This window comes from Jaculus jaculus, chromosome 20 (assembly GCF_020740685.1).
Source record: "Jaculus jaculus isolate mJacJac1 chromosome 20, mJacJac1.mat.Y.cur, whole genome shotgun sequence".
NCBI lineage: Eukaryota > Metazoa > Chordata > Mammalia > Rodentia > Dipodidae > Jaculus > Jaculus jaculus.
In genome coordinates, this window is record NC_059121.1 from 20776029 (window position 1) to 20800117 (window position 24089).

Genomic DNA, 24089 nt, shown 5'->3' on the forward strand with positions numbered 1-24089 from the left:
CACACATGGGGGTGCCTGCATCTGGAGCTCATTTGCAGTGGCTGGAGGCCTTGGAATGCCAATTCTCATTCTCTCTCGTGCGCGTGCTCTCTCTCTCCCTCTCTCTAACAAATAAACAAAAATAAAATCTTTTTTTAAAGATAAAAAGAGCGGGGCTGGAGAGATGGCTTAGTAGTTAAGGCACATGCCTGCGAAGCCTAAGGACCAAGGTTGGAATCTCCAGGTCCCATGAAAACCATATGTACATGGTTGTGAGCATGCACCTGGAGTTCATTTGCAGTGGCTAGAGGCTATGGTGCACCCATTCTCACTCTCCTTCTCTGTCTCTAATAAATAAATAAATAAATCTTTTTTAAAAATAAAAATAAAAAGAGTAGTCTTGGAGATAGGTGATACTGCTTTGTGGGCAAGGTGGGTGAGGCTTTCTCAATCGGTTATAACCATGTTCAAACTTACACTTCGGTCCCTCTCCAAATGGGAGATCCTTAATGACCACCCACCCCCACCCGGCGGTGAACGGAGGAAGGTCACTAAGGAGAACTTGAGGGTGGAACTCAGCGCTGGCTCCAGTAGTGACTTGTCTGCATCCACGGGGTGAAAAGAGGATTCCTTCAACTTGGATGCTGGACCGAATCACAAAGATGGGTCTTGTGCGCCCACCCAGAGTGAAAGGGAGGTGATGCCCAGAGGGTATCTGGCTTCTGGGACTTCTGGGCCCCATCGGATTCCAATCCCAGTGTAGGACCATTAGGCAGAGGTTCCAGGTCAAGGAAAGTGATTTCCTAAGAGAACCTGGAAATGCTGGCACTTAAAACATCCAAGTCCCGAGCCAGTCCCAGCTGAGATGACAGGACGGGACTAGAGGGATGGCTTAGTGGTTAAGGCACTTGCCCGCAAAGCCAAAGGACCTCGGTTCAATTCTCCAAAACCCATGTAAGCCAGATGCACAAGGTGGCGCATGCGTCGTCTGGAGTTCATTCGCAGTGGCTAGAGGCCCTGGTATGCCCATTGTTTCTCTCTCTCTCTCTCTCTCTCTCATAAAGAAAATAAAACATATATTTTTTAAAAGATGACAGGGAGATGGCTTAGTGATTAAGGCATTTGCCTGTTAAGCCCAAGGACCCCAGTTCGAGGCTGGATTCCCCAGGACCCACGTTAGCCAGATGTACAAGGTGACACATGTATCTGGAGTTTGTTTGCAGTGGCTGGAGGCCCTGGCACACCCATTCTCTCTCTCTCTCTCTCAAATTAAAAAAAAAAAAAACAGATGACAGGCCAGGGCTGGAGAGATGGCTTAGCAGTTAAGGCACTTGCCTGCAAAGCCGAAGGACCCAGGTTCCATTCCCCAGGACCCACGTAAGCCAGAGGCACAAGGGGCCACATGCATCTGGATTCATTTGCAGTGGCTGGAGGCCCTTGAACACCCATTCTCTCCCTCCCTTTTCATCTCTCTCTCACTCACTCTCTCCCCCTCCTTTCTCTCCTTCAAATAAATAAAATATGTTTTTTAACAGAAGATGACAGGCTAAGTGGCCCTTGTGGATTGATGGGGTAATTTTATTCTTAATAAAATATTCATTCATCTAATTTTATGCCATTATATTACAAAAATGTTTTGATAAGATGATTCCATATTCCTGTCAATGCAATTTATGTGTGCATATTATTTCATACGTTCCTTTTGGTTTTCTTTTAACTTGATCAAACGAGTTCAGAAACCCTGCCATAAAGAGTTTAATCATCAGGCTGGTAAGATGAGATGGTTTAGTGGTTATAGTGCTTACCTGCAATTCCAAAGGACCTCAGTTCGATTCCCCAGGACCCATGTAAGCCAGATGCACAAGATGGCACATGCATCTGGAGTTTATTTGCAGTGGCTGGAGACCCTGATGTGCCCATTCTCTCTCTCTCCCTCTCCCTCTCTCCCTCTCTCCCTCCCTCTCTCTCTCTCTCTCTCTCTCTCTCTCTCTCTCTCTCTCGTGCTTGCTCTCTCAAATACATAATTTTTAAAAAAAAGAGTTTAATCATCTTCCTGTTTGCAGACTCGAGGCAGGGCTGTTTGCTGACATCAAACAGAGTAAAGGGTCACCCTAGTGCTGAGATATTGGGAATATGCACATGTATTGTTACTGTTGCAAACTACACTTATGACATATTCCAATAACACCTTAAAAAATTAGGTAAGTGGAAACTCTTTGACAACAGTTTTAAGTGGCGGTGAAGAATATATTACCATGTGGTTTTTCAACCGGTCACGACAGGACAGCAGTTTATGACAGGAAGTGAAGTGTTCTAATGTTGTGGACGGGAGGGGTCAGAGTCGAGCTGAAGAGGGTTTGGAAAAGCTGTTATAATTTGGACGGGAGAGCCTCCCGTAGAACCTTTGGTCCAATGGGAATGCCTTGAGCTGGTCATTTGACAAAAAAAAAAAAAAAAGAGAGAGCGAGAGAACAGTTATTGTGAAACCCATACTATGAGGCATTGAGTCAGAGATGTCATTTTATTCAGTATTAATTATACCAGGACCTGAAAGAGAAAGAGGAGAGGTCAGCGTAGTGTAGCATCTGCCTGTGATGTTCTTACAGCCAGAAAGAAAGAAAGAAAGAAAGAAAGAAAGAAAGAAAGAAAGAAAGAAAGAAAGAAGGAAGGAAGGAAGGAAGGAAGGAAGGAAGGAAGGAAGGAAGGAAGGAAGGAAGGAAGGAAGGAAGGAAGGAAGGAAGGGAGGAAGAAAGAGGGAGGGAGGGAGGGAGGGTGGAAGAAAGAAAGAAAGAAAGAGAGAGAGACAGAGAGAGAAAGAAAGAAAGAAAGAAAGAAAGAAAGGAAGGAAGGAAGGAAGGAAGGAAGGAAGGAAGGAAGGAAGGAAGGAAGGAAAGAAAGAAAGAAAGAAAGAAAGAAAGAAAGAAAGAAAGAAAGAAAGAAAGAAAGGGAGTTGGGAGTGCACGCCTTTAATCCCAGCACTCGGGAGGCAGAGGTAGGAGGATCACTGTGAGTTCAAGGCCACCCTGAGACTCCGTAGTGAATTCCAAGTCAGCCTGAGCTAGAGTGAGACCCTACCTTGAAAAAAAGAAAGAAAGGAAAAGAAAAGAAAAGGAAATCCAGAGCTGGAGAAATGGCTTAGTGGTTAAGGCACTTGCCTGCAAAGACAAAAGACCCGGGTTCGATTCCCCAGGACCCATGCAAGCCAACTGCACATGGTGGCACATGTGTCTGGAGTTCATTTGCAGTGGCTGGAGGCTCTGGCACACCTATTCCCTCTCCCTCTCCCTCTCTCTCTCTCCCTCCCTCCCTCCCTCCCTCTCATAAATAAATAAATAGATAGATAAATAAATATTTTTTAAAAAAGGAAAGCCAGATGGTAAAACCAAAACTCCACAAGGCCGAATGAGATGGTCGCCAAAGGGTTATGCATCAAATGCTGGAAATCCCAGAAGCCACCTCGTGGGATCAGCCAGAGGAAGAGGAAAGCAGGCAGTGTCCCGGGCCACCCCCTCTCCCGCTTCCAGATCAGCTCCCCTGTAAGGGTTTGCTTTTGCACTTTGAAATTCACTCCATTGGGAAACCACTGAAGGCCCATTCTGTCCTAAGACAGTCCAATAGAGCTGGTGGGCGGCTGGGTGCATTGTTCACTTCATTTTATCACTTAGGCAGCCTAGATCCAACCCCTAAATTGGCATCCAGTCACAACACTAAGAAAATAATAAATACTATATACTTCCTGACTTGAGAAATTTATGATGTGGCAGGATTCAACAACATGCATCCTATTACATCATAATAGAGGACCCATAAAGCGAAATGGAAGCAAAACAAAGTCGTTACCTGGGGAAGGAGCGCTCAGGAAGCATTTGAGAGGGGCAGCCTCGTTGGAAGCGGCAGGAAGGCGTCCTAACCAGCTCAAGCAGCACTGGAGTCCAGTGAGTCACGCAGTGGAAAGGAAGCCCAGAACAGGTCCAAGACAGAGGTCAGACCTTCCAGAACCAGAATCTGGACATGAGACTTGGGGACTTCAGATCATGGGACATTAAAGAATCACTCACCATGGGCTGGAGAGATGGCTTAGCAGTTAAGCGCTTGCCTGTGAAGCCTAAGGACCCCAGTTCGAGGCTCGTTTCCCCAGGTCCCGCGTTAGCCAGATGCACAAGGGGGCGCATGCGTCTGGAGTTCGTTTGCAGAGGCTGGAAGCCCTGGCGCGCCCATTCTCTCCCTCTCCCTCTATCTATCTTTCTCTCTATGTCTGTCGCTCTCAAATAAATAAATAAATAACGAACAAAAAAATACAAAAAAAAAGAATCACTCACCATAGATTGACCCTCTCTGCTACAGAAAAAAATAAAAATAAAAAAATACATATATATACATATGTATATATATATGTCAGTTGGGCTGGAGGAATAGTTTAGCAGTTCAGATGTTTGCCTACAAAGCCAAAGGACCCAGGTTCGATTCCCCAGGACCCATGAAAGCCAAAGGACCCAGGTTCGATTCCCCAGGACCCATGTAAGCCAGATGCACAAGGTGGCACATGCCTCTGGAGTTCATTCGCAGTAGCTGGAGGTCCTGACAAACCCATTCTCTCTATCTTTCTCTCACTCTCTCTCTCAAATAAATAAATAAAAATTTTAAAAAAAAATTTTAAATATCAGTGGTTGCCATAGTCCCAAATTAAGCAGCACCAATGGGTAAAAAAGAGCGCTCTCCCTCTCTCTCTCTCTCTCTCTCTCTCTTTCCTAGTTAGTTCATCTGGATTCACTCCAGGGAAGGAGTGTCTGGCGCTACGTACGCTGTGGGCACTGTGAAGGGGAGATAGTGTATATTAGCCACCTCAGAGCCACTGAACACCCTGCCCATCCCTCACCCATGCTCAGAGTGGCAGAAATCAGTGGGGCAAGGGAGGCTGAGGAAGCCACAGAGCAGAGGTTACTCCAATAAAAGACCTCAAGCATTCCAAGCAAAGGACTCTGCATGTGTGGAAGATGGCTGGCTAACCTTCCTGTGCAGCTCTCTTTCCACATTACACCATCAAGATCACTTCCAGTCGTTTCTGTGAGTGAAGCAGGCAGCGGAGGAGGCCACAGACCCAGACATAATCATTTGCCATTTATTTCCCATAGCTACCATAGCAAACCAGGTCCCTTCACACAACAGAAATGCATTCTCTCTCTCTCTCTCTCTCTCTCTCTCTCTCTCTCTCTCTCTCTCTCTCACTCACTCTCTCTCTCTCTCCCTATTTCTCTCTCTCAAATAAATTTAAAACACTTTTTTAACTGAAAAATAAAGCCTTGAAAAAAAGAAGAAAATCAAAGAAGAAAGAAAGAAAGAAAGAAAGAAAGAAAGAAAGAAAGAAAGAAAGAAAGAAAGAAAGAAAGAAAGAAAGAAAGAAAGAAAGCATGCAAGCAAGCAAGCCTCAAACCCCTTGGGAACGTCCAGCTATGGGTGAGTTTTTCCCTGGCCCGGGCCAGCCCCCGGCCTGCCAGGAGGTCCCCCTTAACCCTGACTCTCCACACGGGCTCTTTATCCCCTCCAAGCTCCGCACATGGCAGGAGCTCCTTGAACTTTCTTTTCTCTCTTCTTTTTCTATGATTTTTCCAAGCCCTCCACATGGGTTCTCTAGCCTTGGCTCTGTACTTCCCTCAATCAATATAAGAATTTAATTTTTTTTTTTAACAAAAAAGAACTGCATTGTCTCACAGTTCTGGAGGCTGGAAGTGTGGGCATGTGTTGGCAGCTCAATGGACCCCTGAGGAAGGGTGGAGGAACCCTTCCTTGCCTCTCTCTTGATTCCTTTGCCCACAATCTTTGGGCATCACTTGGCATGTAGGTGCGTCCCTCCCATCTGCTGCTTGTATAGGCCTTTCTCCCTGTGTCTTCACATGCCATCTTCATATAAGGACACTGGTCACAGCGACATACGTGCCCAGTAGAACCTCAGCTTAAATAATTATATCTACAATCAGCCGATTTCCAAAAACGGTCACATTCCAAGGCACTGAGGATTAGCTTTCAGCACACCTTTTCCAAAGACATTATGCACCCCATAATGTTGAGCTTTCAGTGAAAAAAAAAAAAGCTTTGAGAAGAAAATCTTTCCTTTCCACACCAGATACCCCGAAACATTTCTGACTAAAAGGTCAAAGTCAACAGGCTGAGGCACATAATCTGACCAGGAAAGCAAATCTAGCTCAGTTACACAGAATGCAAACTTGAAACTCCAAGATAAAATTCATGATGTAAGCTGGGCGTGGTGGCGCACGCCTTTAATCCCAGCACTCAGGAGGCAGAGGTAGGAGGATTGCCATGAGTTCAAGGCCACACTGAGAGACTACATAGTGTATTCCAGGTCAGCCTGGGCTAGAATGAAACCCTACCTCAAAAAATCAAAAAAAAAGAAAGAAAGAAAAAGAAAAAACAATTCACGATGTGTACTTCTGACATGGGCAGGTTTTGCTGCACCGTAAACATCAGCATTCTGCAATTTGCCTCATTATATAAGACCATTCGGTACTTTATGGGAGCATAAAATGGGTAACTTGGTCCTTAAGTCATATGTTGTAATAAGTAGCAACGAATCAGGAAAAGAGTTTGGATGTCGACTATTTTGGGACTGTTTCAACATCTCCTAGGGATTGTCAACGTCCTCATTTACAGCAAACCGTCCCCAAGGTAGTAGCAAAATATAAGCCATGGCAATGCAATTATGCTGCCGCAAAGACCTGCTCCCAGCAGGTGGGAAAGTAATGGAGGCAAAGCAATTAGGAAGGAAACCAGCAATGAAGGAGAAACTCTGGGAGCAGCGAGGGAATGCTGATTCCATGTGTTCTAATGCAAAGAATTTAGCTTTGTCTGACTACTGAGAGCTATGCAAGATTAGTGGTCTGCTGGCCTGGAATTGACTCTGCAACAACCTGGGCTGTGCTTATTTTGGAGAGAGGAAGAGAGAGACCAGGGCAGGGAATGAATGGGCTTTTCAGTCAATTTCTAAAAGTTCCTACCGTTGACTTCTCAGGTTATTTATTTATTTATTTACTTGCAAGCAGAGAAGGAAGAGAGATTGAGAGAGAGAGAGAGAGAGAGAGAGAGAATGGGCACACCAAGGCCTCTAGCTGCTGCAAATGAACTCCAGATGCAAATGCCACCTTGTGCATCTGGCTTTACGTGGGTACTGGAGAATCGAACCTGGATCATTAGACGTTACAGGTAAGTGCCTTAATCTTTGAACTATCTCTCCAGCACCATCCACCCCACCCCACCCCTAAGAGATTTTTCCTGACTCTATAAATGATGAATACTGCTTCGGCAAAGGATGCACACAGGTTATCACAAAGAGTGCAATGAGGGCTGGACAGATGGCTTAGCTGTTAAGGTGCTAGCCTGCAAAACTAAAGGACCTCAGTTCGATTCCCCAGGATCCACGTAAGCCAGATACACAAGGTGGTGCATACATCTGGAGTTCGTTTGCAGTGGCTGGAAGCCCTGGAGCATCCATTCTCTTTCCCTCTCTCAAATAAATAAAAAAATTTTTTTTTTTATAAAAAGAGTACAATGATTTGGAAAAGCTTCCTCCTTGGGCAGTCTCAGGTCATTACACCTTAGATTTTACCAGCAGGGTAATTAGAGGAAAATTCTGATTGTTTTCAGGGATTCCTGACTTAAAATGTAACAATTAAGACTTTGGGACTGGGGAGATGGCTCAGTGGATAAAAGCAAGCATTTTCTGGGCTGCAGAGATAGATCAGATGTTAAGGTGCTTGCTTGCAAAGTCTAATGGTTTGGGTTTGATTCCCAATTACCCATATAAAACCAGATGCTCAAGGTAGCACATGCATCTAGAGTTTGCAGCTGCAAGCGGGCCTGGCATATCTAATCTCTCTCTTTCTCTCATAATAATAATTATAATAATAATAATAAAATAATAATAATTTTTTTAATGAGCAAGGCCGGGGGGAGAGAATATTGGCATGCCAGGGCCTCCAGCCACTGCAATCAAGCTCCAGATGTGTGCGCCACCTACTGGTCATGTGCGACCTTGCATGCTTGTGTGTCTGGCTTATGCGGGATGCTAGAGAGTAGAACCTAGGCCCTTAGGGTTCATAGGCAAGTGCCTTAACTGCTAAGCCATCTCTCCAGCCCCTAAAAATTAAATAATTATGTTTTTAAATTTATTTTTATTTATTTATTTGAGAGCAACAGAGAGAAATAGGCAGAGACAGAGAGAGAGAGAATGGGCGCGCCAAGGCCTCCAGCCTCTGCAAACGAACTCCAGATGCATGCGCCCTCTTGTGCATCTGGCTAACGTGGGTCCTGGGGAACCGAGCCTCGAACCGGGGTCCTTAGGCTTCACAGGCAAGTGCTTAAGCTCTAAGCCATCTCTCCAGCCCTAAATAATTATTTTTTAAAAAATTTTAAAAGCAAGCAATTTCTGTGCAAGTGTTAACAACCAGAGTTCAGATCTCCAGAACCCACATAAAAGTTGATCAGCACCTGTAACCCCGACCTTCAGTGAGATAGATGAGAGGCTGGAATTGACTTTGGGAGAAGAGAATTCCGGAAGCTTACAGGCCAGTTAGCCTAGCATACGCAGCAATGATCAACAGAGAGGCCCTGCCTCTCAAACAAGGCAGAAGGCAAGTACTGACAGTCTGAATGGTCCTCTGACCTCCACACATGGGCTACGGTGTGTACGCACATGTACACGCATGGAAACTCCAGCTGACGTCTGCTACATGCCTTTCGGCGTTCTGCTCCAAGACCGTGCCCACAGCCCAGTGGCCAGGCTGGGTTACACGCAACAGCCCTTTCCTATTGCTTTCATAGTGATTACAAGATCAGGTCGACCCACTGCAAGCTTTTAGCATCCCCTTTCACTCTCCGAAGTGTCACAATTTGTATAAAAAAGTTCACAGGGGCTGGAGAGATGGCTTAGCGGTTAAGCGCTTGCCTGTGAAGCCTAAGGACCCCAGTTCGAGGCTCGGTTCCCCAGGTCCCACGTTAGCCAGATGCACAAGGGGGCGCACGCGTCTGGAGTTCGTTTGCAGAGGCTGGAGGCCCTGGCGCGCCCATTCTCTCTCCCTCTCTCTATCTGTCTTTCTCTCTGTGTCTGTCGCTCTCAAATAAATAAAAATTTTTTAAAAAAAAATTTAAAAAAAAAGTTCACAGTTGTTTGGCTGGGCATGGTGGTGCACGCCTTCAATCCCAGCACTCGGGAAGCAGAGGTAAAAGGATCACTGTGAGTTCGAGGCCACCCTGAGACTACATAGTGAATTCCAGGTCAGCCTGGGCCACAGTGAGACCCTACCTCGAAAAACTAAAAAAAAAAAAAAAGAAAGTTCACAGTTGTGATTTGAATGTGACACCCAGCTGTGTGTGCTCTCCCACCATGGTGAAATTCCCCCCCCTCAAAACTGTAAGCCAGGGCTGGAGAGATGGCTTAGCGCTTAAGGCGTTTGCCTACAAAGCCAAAGGACCTGGGTTCAATTCTCCAGAACCCACGTTAGCCAGATGCACAAGGGGACGCATGCTTCTGGAGTTTGTTTGCAGTGGCTGGAGGCCCTGGTGCACCCGTTCTCTCCCTCCCTCTCTCTCTCTCTCTCTCTCCGTCTGTCTCTCTACTAAATAAATAAATAAAATATTTTTAAAGATTCAAGATGAAATATACAAAAGTATTTTCATATACTTAGTAGCAGAGGCCAGTAAGTTAAAAAGGAGACATAAAGGGAAGAGAAAGGAAGAGAGGAGGGTACTTAATAGGTTGATATTGTATATATGTAAGTACAATGATTGAGATGGGGAGGTAATATGATGGAGAATGGAATTTCAAAGGGGAAAGTGTGGGGGTGGGGAGGGAGGGAATTACCATGGGATATATTTTATAATCATGGAAAATGTTAATAAAAATTAAAAAATAAATAAATAAAAGTGTCCCCAGCAAAAAAAAAAAAAAAAGAAAGAAAGAAAGGGTGAAATGGATGAGAGGAAGGAATTGCTGGGAACGGTCTACTGAAACCTGGGGGTCTAGAGAGATGGGACTCACATCTGGGGCTGCCATTGCCCTGAGGGGGGCAGAGTCCTTCTGACGCTTTACAAGGGTGGCGGGGGAGGGGAGAGTCTGAAGTCTGCTGAGAAGGATCTGTGGTGAGATGCCAGGCTGCAGGCTTGGTCTCCTGAGGGTTCCATAGTAGAAACAAGTACAAAGTGCACTTATGCCCGCCCTCCCATGCCACCTGCTTGCGGGCCCAATCCTCTACTTAATTAACGTAACTCTGGATTTCTACTTCCAGATACCTCCGGGCACCTAGCAGAAGCCAGAGAAAACCCTCTCCGAGGAAAGATATTCTAGGCTCCAATTGTTTCGGGTTAATTTCTTTTTCATACACCAGGCGCAACACACGGGAAAACATAATCAGGCCTCGTGTCTACTTTCCAGGACTTGTGATGTTCAAACACAAGAATCAGAAGGTCAAGGACATAGACGGGGCTACGTAGTGAGTTCTAGACCAGCCTGGGCTGCGGGAGACCATATACATAAATATGTAGTGGAGGGAAAATATATACATATATCATAAAATGTGAAAAGGTCTCAACGACTGACATGAACAACCAGCTCAAATGACCACATAATCACACACTCAATCACGTGAGTTCGAGGCCATCCTGAGACTAATGTGCACAATATGACTATATGAATTCCAGGTCAGCCTGGGCTAGACAGAGACCCTACCTTGAAAATTTTTTTTAAAAAATCATCAAAGAGGGCTGGAGAGATGGCTTAGCAGTTAAGCGCTTGCCTGTGAAGCCTAAGGACCCCAGTTCGAGGCTCGGTTCCCCAGGTCCCACGTTAGCCAGATGCACAAGGGGGCGCACGCGTCTGGAGTTCGTTTGCAGAGGCTGGAAGCCCTGGCACGCCCATTCTCTCTCTCTCCCTCTATCTGTCTTTCTCTCTGTGTCTGTCGCTCTCAAATAAATAAATAAAAATTTGAAAAAGAAAAAAAAAATCATCAAAGAGGACAAAACAAGACTTAACATTTTCCCCAAGGAAGAGGAAAAGGTAGAAAGTGACATGGCAGATTTGAAAGGGAAGGGATGGGGAAATGGGTCCATCAATGAAGTGCTAGCATCAGGACCCACGTTAGCCAGATGCACAAGGGGGTGCACGCATCTGGAATTCGTCTGCAGTGGCTGGAGGCCCTGGTGCGCCCATTCTCTTTCTCTCTTTCTCTCTACCTCTTTGTCTGTCACTTTCAAATAAATAAATAAATAAAAATAAACCAAAAAAAAAAAAACAGCTGATAATCACCCGACCAAGAGCAGCTTGTGAGGGAAAAAGTTTCTTTTGGCTTACAGGCTTGAGGAGAAACTCCATAAATGGCAGGGAAAACGATGGCATAAGCAGAGGGTGGACATCACCCCCTGGCCAACATAAGGTGGACCACAGCAACAGGAGAGTGTGCCAAACACTGGCATGGGGAAACTGGCTATAACACCCATAAGCCCGCCCCCAACAATACACTGCCTCCAGGAGGCTTTCATTCCCAAATCTCCATCACTGGGTAACCTAGCATTCAGAACACTTAGGTTTATGGGGGACACCTGAGTCAAACCACCACACACGTGGTTCAAAAACAAACTGGTCAGTCATCACTCACATCCACATAGAAAGGGACATTATCAGGCTGGATTGATGGCTTAGTGGTTAAGGTGATTGCCTGCAAAGCCTAAGGACTCAGGTTCGATTCTCCAGTACACACATAAGCCAAATGCACAAGGTGGCACACGTGTCTGGAGTTAGTTTGCAGAGGCTAGAGGCCCTGGTGCCCCCATTTTCTCTCTCCCTCCCTCCCTCTCTCTCTATCTCTTCTCCCTCTCAAATAAATAAATAAAATATTTAGGGCTGGAGAGGTGGCTTAGCGGTTAAGCGCTTGCCTGTGAAGCCTAAGGACCCCGGTTCAAGGCTCGGTTCCCCAGGACCCACGTTAGCCAGATGCACAAGGGGGCGCACGCGTCTGGAGATCATTTGCAGAGGCTGGAGGCCCTGGCGCGCCCATTCTCTCTCTTTCCCTCTATCTGTCTTTCTCTCTGTGTCTGTCGCTCTCAAATAAATAAATAAAAACTCTTAAAAAAATTATTTAAGCAAAAGGGAGATTATCAACTAAATGAGCATGATTGTGGCATCTTAGGGAAAGGCAGAGGAGGGGCCAGCAGCAGTATACGCCCACTGTCCACACAATCAGGAGCCCTGGACTCAGATTCAAGCCAGGCCCCATTCTGGGGTGGTCTTTGGACAGAAGCTGAAGGCCTTATAGGGAGCTTTCGTGTACTTGGAGCAGAGAGTAACCCAGAGTTGCCAGTAGGATAGCTCCCAGGTCAGCTCCGCAATTGCCAGCAGCCAGCAACTTGGGAAGGCAAGGGTTCCAGGCACACCTCTGTCAGGGGTGGGGTCGTGGGGCAGCAAGAATCTGTGAATGGGGAGCTCCTGGCGCTCAGGTCTCTTCATAACTCCTGAGCAAAGGGAGTCCAGCAACACGCAAGTAAGTTACTCAGGAATCACCTCCAAAAAGAAATAAAACAGGGAGAGAGCCGCATCAGTGATTTATGTTGGGTTATTTACTCCTTGGCTGTACAGAGAGACAAAGATCAATTGTCCATCCAATGTCTCCCTGATGGACTGACTTCAACACAGAAACAGATTGCTGCACAGCCTTCATTTGGTGCTCAAATCAAAACACTAGGAAAGGGCTGGAGAGGTGGCTTAGCGGTTAAGTGCTTGCCTGTGAAGCCTAAGGACCCCAGTTCGAGGCTTGACTCCCCAGTGCCCAGGTAAGCCAGATGCACAAGGTGGTGCATGCATGTGGAGTTTGTTTGCAGTGGCTGGAGGCCCTGGTGCACCCATTCTCCCTCTCTCTTTCTCTCTCCCACACCCTTTCTCTCTCTTTCTGTCTCCCTCAAGTAAATAAAAATAAACACAAATACACTAGGAAAATTCACTCTCGAAAGAGAAGTCAATGATAGCCGCATTCATGACCCCACACAGATTACTGATAACCCCACTGAGGAGAGATCTCAGTGGAATGGGGCCAGGGAAAGAAAACATAAGCCTTGGGGATGGAGCGATGGCTCCATGCTGAAAACACTTGTCCTTCATTCTCTCTCTCCCTTCCTCCTTCCCTTCCTCCCTTTGTCTCTAATAAATAAATAAAATGTGAAATAAAAAACCTTTAAATAAAAGTGATTGAGCAACGGAAGAGGGCACCAGATGTTCTTTTCTGGCCCCACATGCGTGAGCATGAGGCATACACATGTGCTTATCCCAGACCACCCCCACCCCCACCCACACACACACAAAGCTATTGGAGAAATGCAATTTGCAATGCAAACAGAAACTTCTTCCTCTCACCCAGTTGTTCATTATGTTTCAGAAATAGTCCAGTGCAAGCCTTGCATGGTGGCATATGCCTTTAATCCCAGCACTCAGGAGGCAGAGGTAGGAGGATCGCCATGAGTTCGAGGCCACCCTGAGACTCCATAGTGACTTCCAGGTCAGCCTAGGCTAGAGTAAGACCCTACCTCAAAAAAAAAAAAAATTTAAAAGTTCACTGCAAACACAAAGCCCAAGTTCTGAGAGAGTAGAATAAAATGGTTATCTGTAACCTACTTATGCTACATGTTTCAGCTTAAAGATGACTTGATTAAAAAAAAGAAGAAGAAGAAAAATGATTCAAAGCCGGGTGTGGTGGCGCACGCCTTTAATCCCAGCACTCGGGAGGCCAAGGTAGGAGAATTGCCGTGAGTTTGAGACCACCCTGAGACTTCATAGTGAATTCCAGGTCAGCCTGAGCTAGAGTGAGACCTTACCCTGAAAAACCAAAACAAAAAAAGAAAAAAAAAAAAATGACTCCGTGGGATGCTTTTAACATATCACTAATTTATCCTTCCTCAAGGACATATCAAAACTTAAACTGTCACCTATACTAATTAAAAGGATTAATTTTCTTAGTCTAAAATAATTTAGGATTTCTAAACAGAAAGGTTCATGGATTAAATGAGTCCTGTTTCTTAGTTTGGGCAAAACAGTTTATTTCAGAGATAAACATCCCTCTGTTATGCTATGAGTTGAAAATTTTTTTGTATATTTTAACTAGGGAAAGAAATGAACCAGAAAAAAAAAAAAAATAAAGAAGATAAACAGATTAGCTGAATGGTTTCTCCTTTTCCAGGGAAACCTACAAGCAATCCTTAAGAAAAGGAAGAAGGCTTGAAAGATTTGCAGTTGCAACAGCTCCACCTCACCCAAGTGAGTATCTATAAGAAAAAGAAAGTCTTGCCGTCTGAGAAGTAGAACGCAAGGCAAGAGGCTCAAAAACCCTGCCCTTAGCCTGGGGTGATGGCACACACCTTTAATCCCAGCCCTCCGGAGGCAGAGGTAGGAGGATCACCATGAGTTCGAGGCCACCCTGAGACTCCATAGTGAATCCCAGGTCAGCCTGAGCTGGAGCAAGACCCTACCTTGAAAAACCAAAATAATAATAATAATTAATTAATTAATTAATTTTAAAAGCACATCATATGCATATATGAAACTGTCAAATTTTTTAAATGAGTGACAGGCACAAGATAGAGTCCTTGCAATCCTGTAAGCTCCCTTCAGGATCCAGGACTTTTCCTCCATAGCAAGTCTGGAAAATTCGGGGAGAAATTGTGTTTCTTGCAGAACCTGCATTAGGACGTAGGACAAGTGAGCCTGAGCAGATGTGTCTAATCCCTCCACCTCCCCTCGGGACAGAGAGTCCTATTCCTCAGGACTCTTTTCCTAGGTCTGTTTGATCCCAAAATGCCTCCTCTTAGGTTGCCCCTTGCAAAACAGGACACAGGTGCACCCCACCCTTCTCCTCTCTGAAGAAAGGAGCAAAGGCTGACAGAAAGCTGGAAGACGCCATTCTACATGCAGTTCAATGGGAGAAAGAGAAATCACCAGTGAAGATACCCAACAGTGGACACTGCAAGCCTTATATTTAGCCAGCCAGGCCAAATGAGCCAACGGGTGCAATAGTGGCACGTCTGTCATGGTGGAAATCAGCTGCCCTCCAATGGAACTGGAGGCCTGCTCCTTGGGAGGGAATCCATCCCTGATACTGAAAACTTACAACAGGGGTAGTCATGAGCCCTAGGGGTGTAACAACTGCTGATTTCTGGATAAATGTATATACTATGCTTGTCAAACTGCCCAGTAAGCACTTCTCTTAATGTTCATACCCTTATATTAATGCTACTCTCACTTAGTAGAGAATCTTCTCTTTTCAGATGACAGTGACCTTGGGAAGACTCAGAAGGTATCATAGTGCTGGAAAGAAGTGACTGGAGGAGTACTGAGTAACATCTCAATCACACCTTCCAAGGTTCAGAGTCTAATGCAGAAGAGGTGGCGGAAAGAATGTAAGAGCCAAAGGAAGGGTAGGACTCCTTACAATGTGCTCCCTCCAGACACAAAATGGCCTGGATATCCATGACCTCACAGTGCCTGACACTAACTCCACAAGACCATCATAAGAGGAGGAAAAGGTCATGACATCAAAATAAAAGAGAGACTGATTGAGATGGGGAGGGGATATGATGGAGAATGGAGTTTCAAAAGGGAAAGTTGGGGGGAGGGAGGGTATTACCATGGGATATTTTTTTATAATCATGGAAAATGTTGATAAAAATTGAGAAAAAAGAAAAAAAAGAAAGGAGCAAAGGAAAGGACCCGGGATGTGTGAGGCAGGAAAGTCTTCCTTTGAGGCCCATGGCAGAGAGATGACGATCTCCTGGCCCATGGGAAGGACAAGGACACGCTGCAGTGAACATGGCCGTGCGCTCAGCTGTTTTCTTAGAAAGCTGATCCCAAACAAACCACGGCAGAGTGTCCTCATCTCCGAAGCCACAGTTTACCGCAAAGCCTTACGTTTACAGAGAAAGCAAACAACTGCGATGGGGAAGGCTTCTGCCGGGGGGCTTTGAACCTCAGGGTACATACTTTAGTGGCTGAGATGGGTAATACTGTGGAGGGTCAGCTTTGAGGTAGGGAACAGAAAAGATGGGTTATTTTAGTTCACGGAAAGTGAAAGAGAAAACCCAGAGAGAGCGGTCATGGGCCACATAAAACCCAAAACCAGTGGGCTGGAGAAATGGCTTAGTGGTTAAGGTGTTTGCCTGCAAAGCCTAAGGAGCCTGGTTCGATTCCCCAGGACCCACGTACACCAGAAGCACAAGGGGCGCACGCATCTGGAGTTCGTTTGCAAGGCTGGAGGCCCCAGCGTGTCCATTCTCTCTTTCTGCCTCTTCTTCTCTCACTCTCCCTCAAATAAATAAATAGGTAAAATATTTCAAAAGAAACAAACAAAAAAACTGGGCTAGAGAGATGGCTTAGTGGCTAAGGCACTTGCCTGCGAAGCCTAAGGACCCAGGTTCAATTCTCCAGGTCCCATGTAAGCCAGATGCACAAGGTGGTGCATGCATCTAGGCCCTGGCATGCCCTCTCTCTCCTTCTCTCTCTCTCTTTCTTTCCCTCCCTCCTTCTCTGTCTCAAATAAATAAAAGTAAAACTTAAGGGGAAAAAACTAGCTTATTGCTACGTTTAGCAGCTGTAGCCTAACAAAAACAAAAATATCTTACTGTTCCCGCCTCATGGAGTGGTGATAGTAATCAGGCAAATTTGAGGTGCATTATTATGCATAAAGTGTTTGGGGGACTGGAGAGGTAGTTTAGTGGTTAAGGCACTTGCCTGTAAAACCTAAGGACCCAGGTTCGAGTCCCCATGTAAGCCAGATGCACAAGGGGGCGCACACATCTAGAGTGCCTTTGCATTGGCTGGAGGTCCTGGCGCGCCCATCCTCTCTCCCTCCCTCTTTTTCTCTCTCTCTCTCTTAAATAAATAAATAGAAATAAACATAACATGTGTGTTTGTATAATCTCACTGAATTCCAATCTCCATCCAAGGAAATAAATTTTTATAATCCCCTTTGGAAAGCAGTGATAATGAAGCTGAGGAAACAACGCCTCTCGTCCTCTTGTTCCTCCTCCTCCTCACCCAGGTCACCCTGCCAGTGGGTGGAAGGTGCTGGTTAGGGGACTTCCTGCTCTTTACAGAAAACACTATGAATCAGCTGAGCCAGTTTTACCCATTTCGCGTATTTGGGGGTGGGGAGTACATGTCAAATACAACCAAGTCACGGAAGTTTAGAAACTCAGCCATGACATCAGGGGAACGTAACCGAGCTACTACTACTGTGCTAATTGGAACATATTAAAATGTGGCCAGGCTGGGCGTGGTGGCACACTCCTTTAATCCCAGCACTAGGGAGGACAGGGTAAGAGTTCGAGGCCAGCCTGAGACTACATAGTGAATTCCAGGTCAGCCTGGGCTAGAGTGAGACCCTACCTTGAAAAACAAAAATCAAATAAATATAAAAAATATATATATGGTCAAGCATGGCGGGGCATGCCTTTAATCCCGTCACTTGAGAGGTTGAGATGAAAGGATTGCCATGAGTTCAAGGTCAGCCTGGGGCTACAGAATGAGTTTCAGGTCAGTCTGGGCTAGAGTGAGACCCTGCCTCACAAAAAAAAAAAAAAGTGCCAGGCGAGGTAGAGCATGCCTTTAATCTCAGCACTCAGGAGGCAGAGGTAGGAGGACCACCTTGAGTTCGAAGCCACCCTGAGACTACATAGTGAATTCCAGGTCAGTCTGGGCTAGAGTGAGACCCTACCTCAAAAAAAAAAAAAACAATGTGGGGCTGGAGAGATGGCTCAGCAGTTAAGGTGCTTGCCTGAACAGCCTGGCAACCCAGGGTTTGATTTCCCCAGGATTCACGTAAAGCCAGATGCACACAGTGGTCCATGCACCTGGAGTTCATTTGCAGTGGCTGGAAGCCCTGGCATGCACACCCATTCTCTCTCTTCCTTTCTCTCTCTCTCTCTATCCCCCGCCTTCCAGATGAATAAATAAAAATTCAAAAAATGTATATGGTGGGCTGGAGAGATGGCTTAGCAGTTAATTGCTTGCCTGTGAAGCCTAAGGACCCGGGTTCAAGGCTCAATTCCCCAGGACCCATGTTAACCAGATGCACAAGGGGGCATACGCTTCTGGAGTTCGTTTGCAGTGGCTGGATGCCCTGGCGCGCCCATTCTCTCTTTCTATCTGCCTCTTTTTCATTCTGTCGCTCTCAAATAAATAAAAGTACCAAAAATTTTAAAAAAAAAAAGTGTATGTGTGTGTTTGGCAGTCACCAAGCCATCCCTCCAGCCCTGCATTTCTGCTTTGGTGGGTTTTGATGGATCACCATGTCTGTCACCATCGCCCTGGAGCTGGTTGTCAGGCTAGCAGTGAGAGCAGTGATCCATGACATCACTTCCTCTGCAATGTCTCCTTGGTCCCCACAGATGTGGACGAGGTGGCACTTTCTGGAGGTGGGCAGTTGGTTATCTTTTCATCTTATGGACGGATCTTGGTTCTCCTGCATTTTCTCTGCCATCTGTAAAATAACAGAGATTCTCCAACCAAGAGTGAGTGACTCCATCTTTTACTGTAAACCTGTTTCCTTTGCTGATTCTGGGAATGATCACCAGGGCGTCTCCTCTGCCAGCTATCCAGCCAAGTTGGGGGGAAGAAAAGAACGTGTGTCACAGTTTGTATCAGGTGACCAAATATAGTACTTACTGGTAGAGAGTGCAGCTTCTATTTATTTATTTGAGAGAGAGAGAGGCAGATAGAGAAAAAAAATGGGTGCATCAGGGCCTCTAGTACTACAAATGAACTACCCCATAGGGACTGACTGAGGCCTTCATGACCCCAACAGTGAATGACCCCACCGAGGAGGGTCCCCAGGGTAACCGAGGCAGGAGTGAGGGGCTAAAAAGAGTAAGTATAACCTTCGCAGTTCCTGACTACCTACGCAAGACCATCATAATAGGAGGAAAAGATGAGAGAGAGACTGATTGAGAGAGGAAGCGGTATGATGGAGAGCGGAGTTGCAGAGGGGAAAGTGGAGGGGGAAGGAATTGCCATGGCTTGCTGTCTGTAATTATGTGTATATGTATATATATATGTGTGTGTGTGTATGTGTGTGTGTATATATATATATATAGATAGATAGATAGATAGATAGAGAGAGAGAGAGAGAGAGAGAGAGAAAGGGAGGGAGGCTGCAGGCTCCTACCTGAGAGTATGCTCCCCTGGTTTGGACTGCTGGGGTTCCCTGACCGCTGGAGAAGGAGAGGTTCTTGGTATTAACTGAGACCCAGCATAGACCAATGCCCAGCAGTCTTTGGAAAGGAACAAGGAGAGTTGTCTTCGGGGGTCCCATGAGTGGGAATCCAATGTGAACATGGCTCTCGACAAGATAGGACGGTACATGGAGGGAAACATTGAGAAACAAAGAATGAACGGTGATTTGAGCTGCCATTCAAGGAAAAGCCCTTTTAGAAGATATTTCAACAGTCCAGTTTCAGGAAAATCTTCTTTGGGCGTTTCTGAATTTCGTGCAGACCCACCTCTGAATAGTGTTTTGCTGCCCTCTAGTGTTCATTTTTTTCTTTTTTCTAGGTAGGGTCTCACTCTAGCCCAGGCTGACCTGGAATTCACTATGGAGTCTCAGGGTGGCCTCGAACTCATGGCGCTCCGCCTACCTCTGCCTCCCGAGTGCTGGGATTAAAGGCGCGTGCCGCCACGCCCGGCTCATGTTTACTTTTATTAGGGTGTTTGTTTAACAAATCTGGATTGGGAACCCCCCCCCCTTCCTTTCCGGCCCAGTCTGGCAAGACAATCTCCTGACCACCATCGTAATGGCCAGATGAAATCACAAAGTGTGTTCGATGAAAGACGCGTGTTCCTCGGCGTGGCTGATGATGTTTGAGACAGTCCTGCTGAGCCCTCACCCCAGAGATGCTGAATAATTAGGACTAAGATAATTGTATCTTTAATTTTTTTTTTCCCAGGTCTGGAGAGATGGCTCGGTGGTTATGGTACTTGTCTGCAAAGCCAAAGCACCTCAGTTCGATTCCCCAGTACCCATGTAAAGCCGTATGCACAAAAAGCGGCATGCATCTGGAGTTCGCTTGAAGCAGCTGGAGACCCTGGCCAGCCCATTCTCTCTGTCTCCTCTCCTCTCCTCACTCTCTCCTCGCAAATAATATATATATATATATATATATATATATATATATATATATATATATATATATATGGTTGTTGTTTTGTTTTGGTTTTCAAGGAAGGGTCTCACTCTAGCTCAGGCTGACCTGGAATTCACAATGGAGTCCCGGGTGGCCTCAAACTCACAGCAATCCTCCTACCTCTGCCTCCTAAGTGCTGGAATTAATGATGTGTGCCACCACGCCCAGCTAAAAATATTTTTTAAAAATTTGCAAGTAATTCTTCTACACGTTCAGGCTTGGGAGCTACTAAACTACTCAACAAACAGGGACTAGCAGGTTAAAGAAAAGAAAAAGACTGAAGGGGAATTTTAAAAATGTATTTGTTTTTATTTTTATACAAAGGTTGCAGTCTTACAGCCCCTCTTCCCCATCCCAACACCCCCTCTTCCCCATCCCACTTCTCCTGAGGGCTCGGTCAGATAAGTTATGGGTGTTCAATGTCAGGTTACTAAGGTCTCAACCTCCGGGGAGGGAGATGCCTCTGGATACCCCTTCCCACCCTGAGGCTCCTATAATCTTCCCCCTTTCTTCTCCCACAGTGATCTCTGGGCCCTGTTAGCCATCTTGTTTTGCGTTGAGTTCTCTGTAGCCCCTGGGTTTCTGGTTCAACGTTTTGATTGACCAGTGTCTGTCGCACTTCAAGAGGGGGAATTTTATAAACTACTTTATTTATTTATTTATTTATTTGAGATAAAGAGATACATAGAGAGAGAAAGAGAGGGAGAGAACAGGCATGCCAGGGCCACTAGCCACTGCAAGCGAACTCTAGATGCATGCGCTACCTTGTGCATCTGGCTTGTGTAGGTACTGGGGAATTGAACCTGGGTCCTTAGGCCTTGCAGGCTAGTGCCTTAACCACTATGCAATCCCCCTTAGAACTCCAAATCTGAACTATCCTTTCTAGAGAATTTTGAAAGATAAGTCTCATTAAGTAAAAGAATAAGCCAAGACTTAGCAGTTATTTGCTTGCCTGTGAAGCCTAAGGATTCCGGTTCGAGGCTCGATGCACAAGGGGCGCACGCATCTGGAGTTCGTTTGCAGTGGCTGGAGGCCCTGGTGCGCCTATTCTCTCTCTCTCTCCCTCTCTCTCTCTCTCTCTCTCTCTCTCTCTCTGCCTCTTTCTCTTTCTGTCGCTTTCAAATCAATAAATAAAAATAAACCAAAATAATTTTTTGAAAAAAGAATAAAGCTGGGCGTGGTGGCACACGCCTTTAATCCCAGCACTCGGGAGGCAGAGGTAGGAGGATCGCCATGAGTTCAAGGCCACCCTGAGATGACAGAGTTAATTCCAGGTCAGCCTGGACCAGAGTGAGACCCTACCTCGAAAAACCAAAAAAATAAAAAATAAAAAAAATAAAAAAAGAATAAGCCAATTAAAAACAAAGCCTTGGGACCCTGGAGGAGATCCCACTGGGAGAGGTGGGACAGGCAATTTGGAGAATAAGTTATCTCCCCCCATCCCCGCAACGTAGCTCATAGCAAGAGGGCAGCAAGTGGAGAAGGACCACACACGCACACGCACACACACACACGCACACGCACACGCACACACACACGCACACGGAAAATGTAACTGACAGACCTGCCAAATCAATGCCAGGTGTACAGAAAATCCAACCCAGTGAAGGAAGAGGTGAGGTGTTAACTCCAGGAAAAACTAAATATCGTAGGAGAAAGGAAGGATTTACCCCAGCTTTTCACTCGGCAAGGAAGATGGTCATCTACATAAATAGCATTAGCCGGGCGTAGTGGAGCACTCCTTGAGACCCAGCACTCCAGAGGCAGACGTAGGAGGATCACCGTGAGTTCAAGGCCAGCCTGAGACTGACTACATAGTGAATTTCACGTTGGTCTGGGCTAGAGCGAGAGCCTACCTTGAAAAACCAAAAATAAATAAGTAAGTAAATATTTCCACCTGGCTGGCATTGTGGTTGCTTAAACTCAGTCTGAAAAACTTGGCATTGTGGCTGGTCAGCCCAGCACCCATCTAGAACCTACAAATGACCCCATTCTGGATCTCTGGGTGGGACTTGACTCCCCTCTGTCTTCTCACGGACAGGAGCTCTTCATAATCTCTCCTCATTCCTCATTCCTTTTCTTAAGTCTCCCTATAATTTTTTTTTTTCTGTTGTTTGGTTTTTCCGAGGTAGGGCATTCACTATTTAGTCTCAGGGTGGCCTCGAACTCATGGTGATCCTCCTACCTCTGCCTCCAGAGTGCTGGCATTAAAGGCATGTGCCACCATGCCTGGCTTCTATAAATATTTTTTAATTTTTATTTTATTTATCTGAGAGAGAGAAAATGGGCACTCCAGGGCCTCCAGCTACTGCAAACGAACTCTAGATGAATGTGCCATCTTGGGCATGTGGCTTACAAGGCTACTGGGGAATTGAGCCTGGATCCTTAGGCTTTGCAGGGAAGCGCCTTGACCATTAAGCCATCTCTCCAGCCCAATAAGGTCTCTCTAAATCTAAAAATAAAATAAAATTAAAGCCTGGCCAGCAAATTAGCCAAAGGTGCTTATTTCAGAAAGTCGGGTAAAAGTGAGAAAGAATACTGCAAGTCCAGCCTTCACCTGTCATAATTTAACTATGAATTTTTTTTCCTACAAACTTCTCTTTAGTTCAGTGTTTTCTGCCAGCAATGTGAACCTGACTGACACACCTGAGTACTGGGGATCAAACCTGGGTCCTTAGGCTTTACAGGCAAGTGTCTTAACTGCTGAGCCATCTCTGCAACCCTAGTTTTATCTTTTTGTTTTTTGTTTTTTCGTTTATTTTTATTTATTTATTTGAGAGCAACAGACACAGAGAGAAAGACAGATAGAGGGAGAGAGAGAGAATGGGCGCGCCAGGGCTTCCAGCCTCTGCAAACGAACTCCAGACGCGTGCGCCCCCTTGTGCATCTGGCTAACGTGGGACCTGGGGAACCGAGCCTCGAACCGGGGTCCTTAGGCTTCACAGGCAGGTGCTTAACTGCTAAGCCATCTCTCCAGCCCTAGCTATGAAATTTTTATCTGCCTCTTTGCTTGTAATATAATTTGCTGGCCAAGCTTTAATTTTATTTTATTTTTAGATTTAGAGAGACCTTATTGGGCTGGAGAGATGGCTTAATGGTCAAGGCGCTTCCCTGCAAAGCCTAAGGATCCAGGCTTAATTCCCCAGTAGCCTTGTAAGCCACATGCCCAAGGCGGCACATGCGTGTAGGGTTCGTTTGCAGTAACTGGAGGCCCTGGAGTGCCCATTTTCCCTCTCTGAAATAAATAAAATAAAAACTAATATACTTGGAAACCAGTAGCCAACACCTCATACTGACAGATAGGGAATTGTGAGTTTAACATGCTGCCTCTGAAGGACAGAGGGGGTAGACCTGAATTACTATGGGAAGATTTTTGGATTTGGAGCCATGTTAGTGTTTTGTCTTTTTTTTTTTTTTTTTTTTCCTGAGGTAGGGTCTCACTCTGGCCCAGGCTGACCTGGAATTCACTATGGAGTCTCCGGGTGGCCTCGAACTCACGGCGATCCTCCCACCTCTGCCTCCCGAGTGCTGGGATGAAAGGCGTGCGCCACCACACCTGGCTTTTTTTTTTTTAATTCTTTATGTTTATTTTTATTTATTTATCTGAGAGACAGACAGAAAGAGGGAGAGAGAGAATGAGTATGGGCATGCCAGGGCTTCCTGCCACTGCAAACTCCAGACAGCTGTGAAAAACCATCTCTCCAGCCCCAACTTCCGAATTTTTTTTGCGTGTGGTTTTACATGGTGGCTGGGGCTCGGAACCCAGGCCATCGGCCTTTGCCCACCAGCGACTTTAACCTTTGAGTCATCTCTCCAGCCCCTTCGTTTTGTTTCTATATGCAAAAAGCTTTTCTACAATAAGTTGTACTGTTATTATAACAGATTCATAT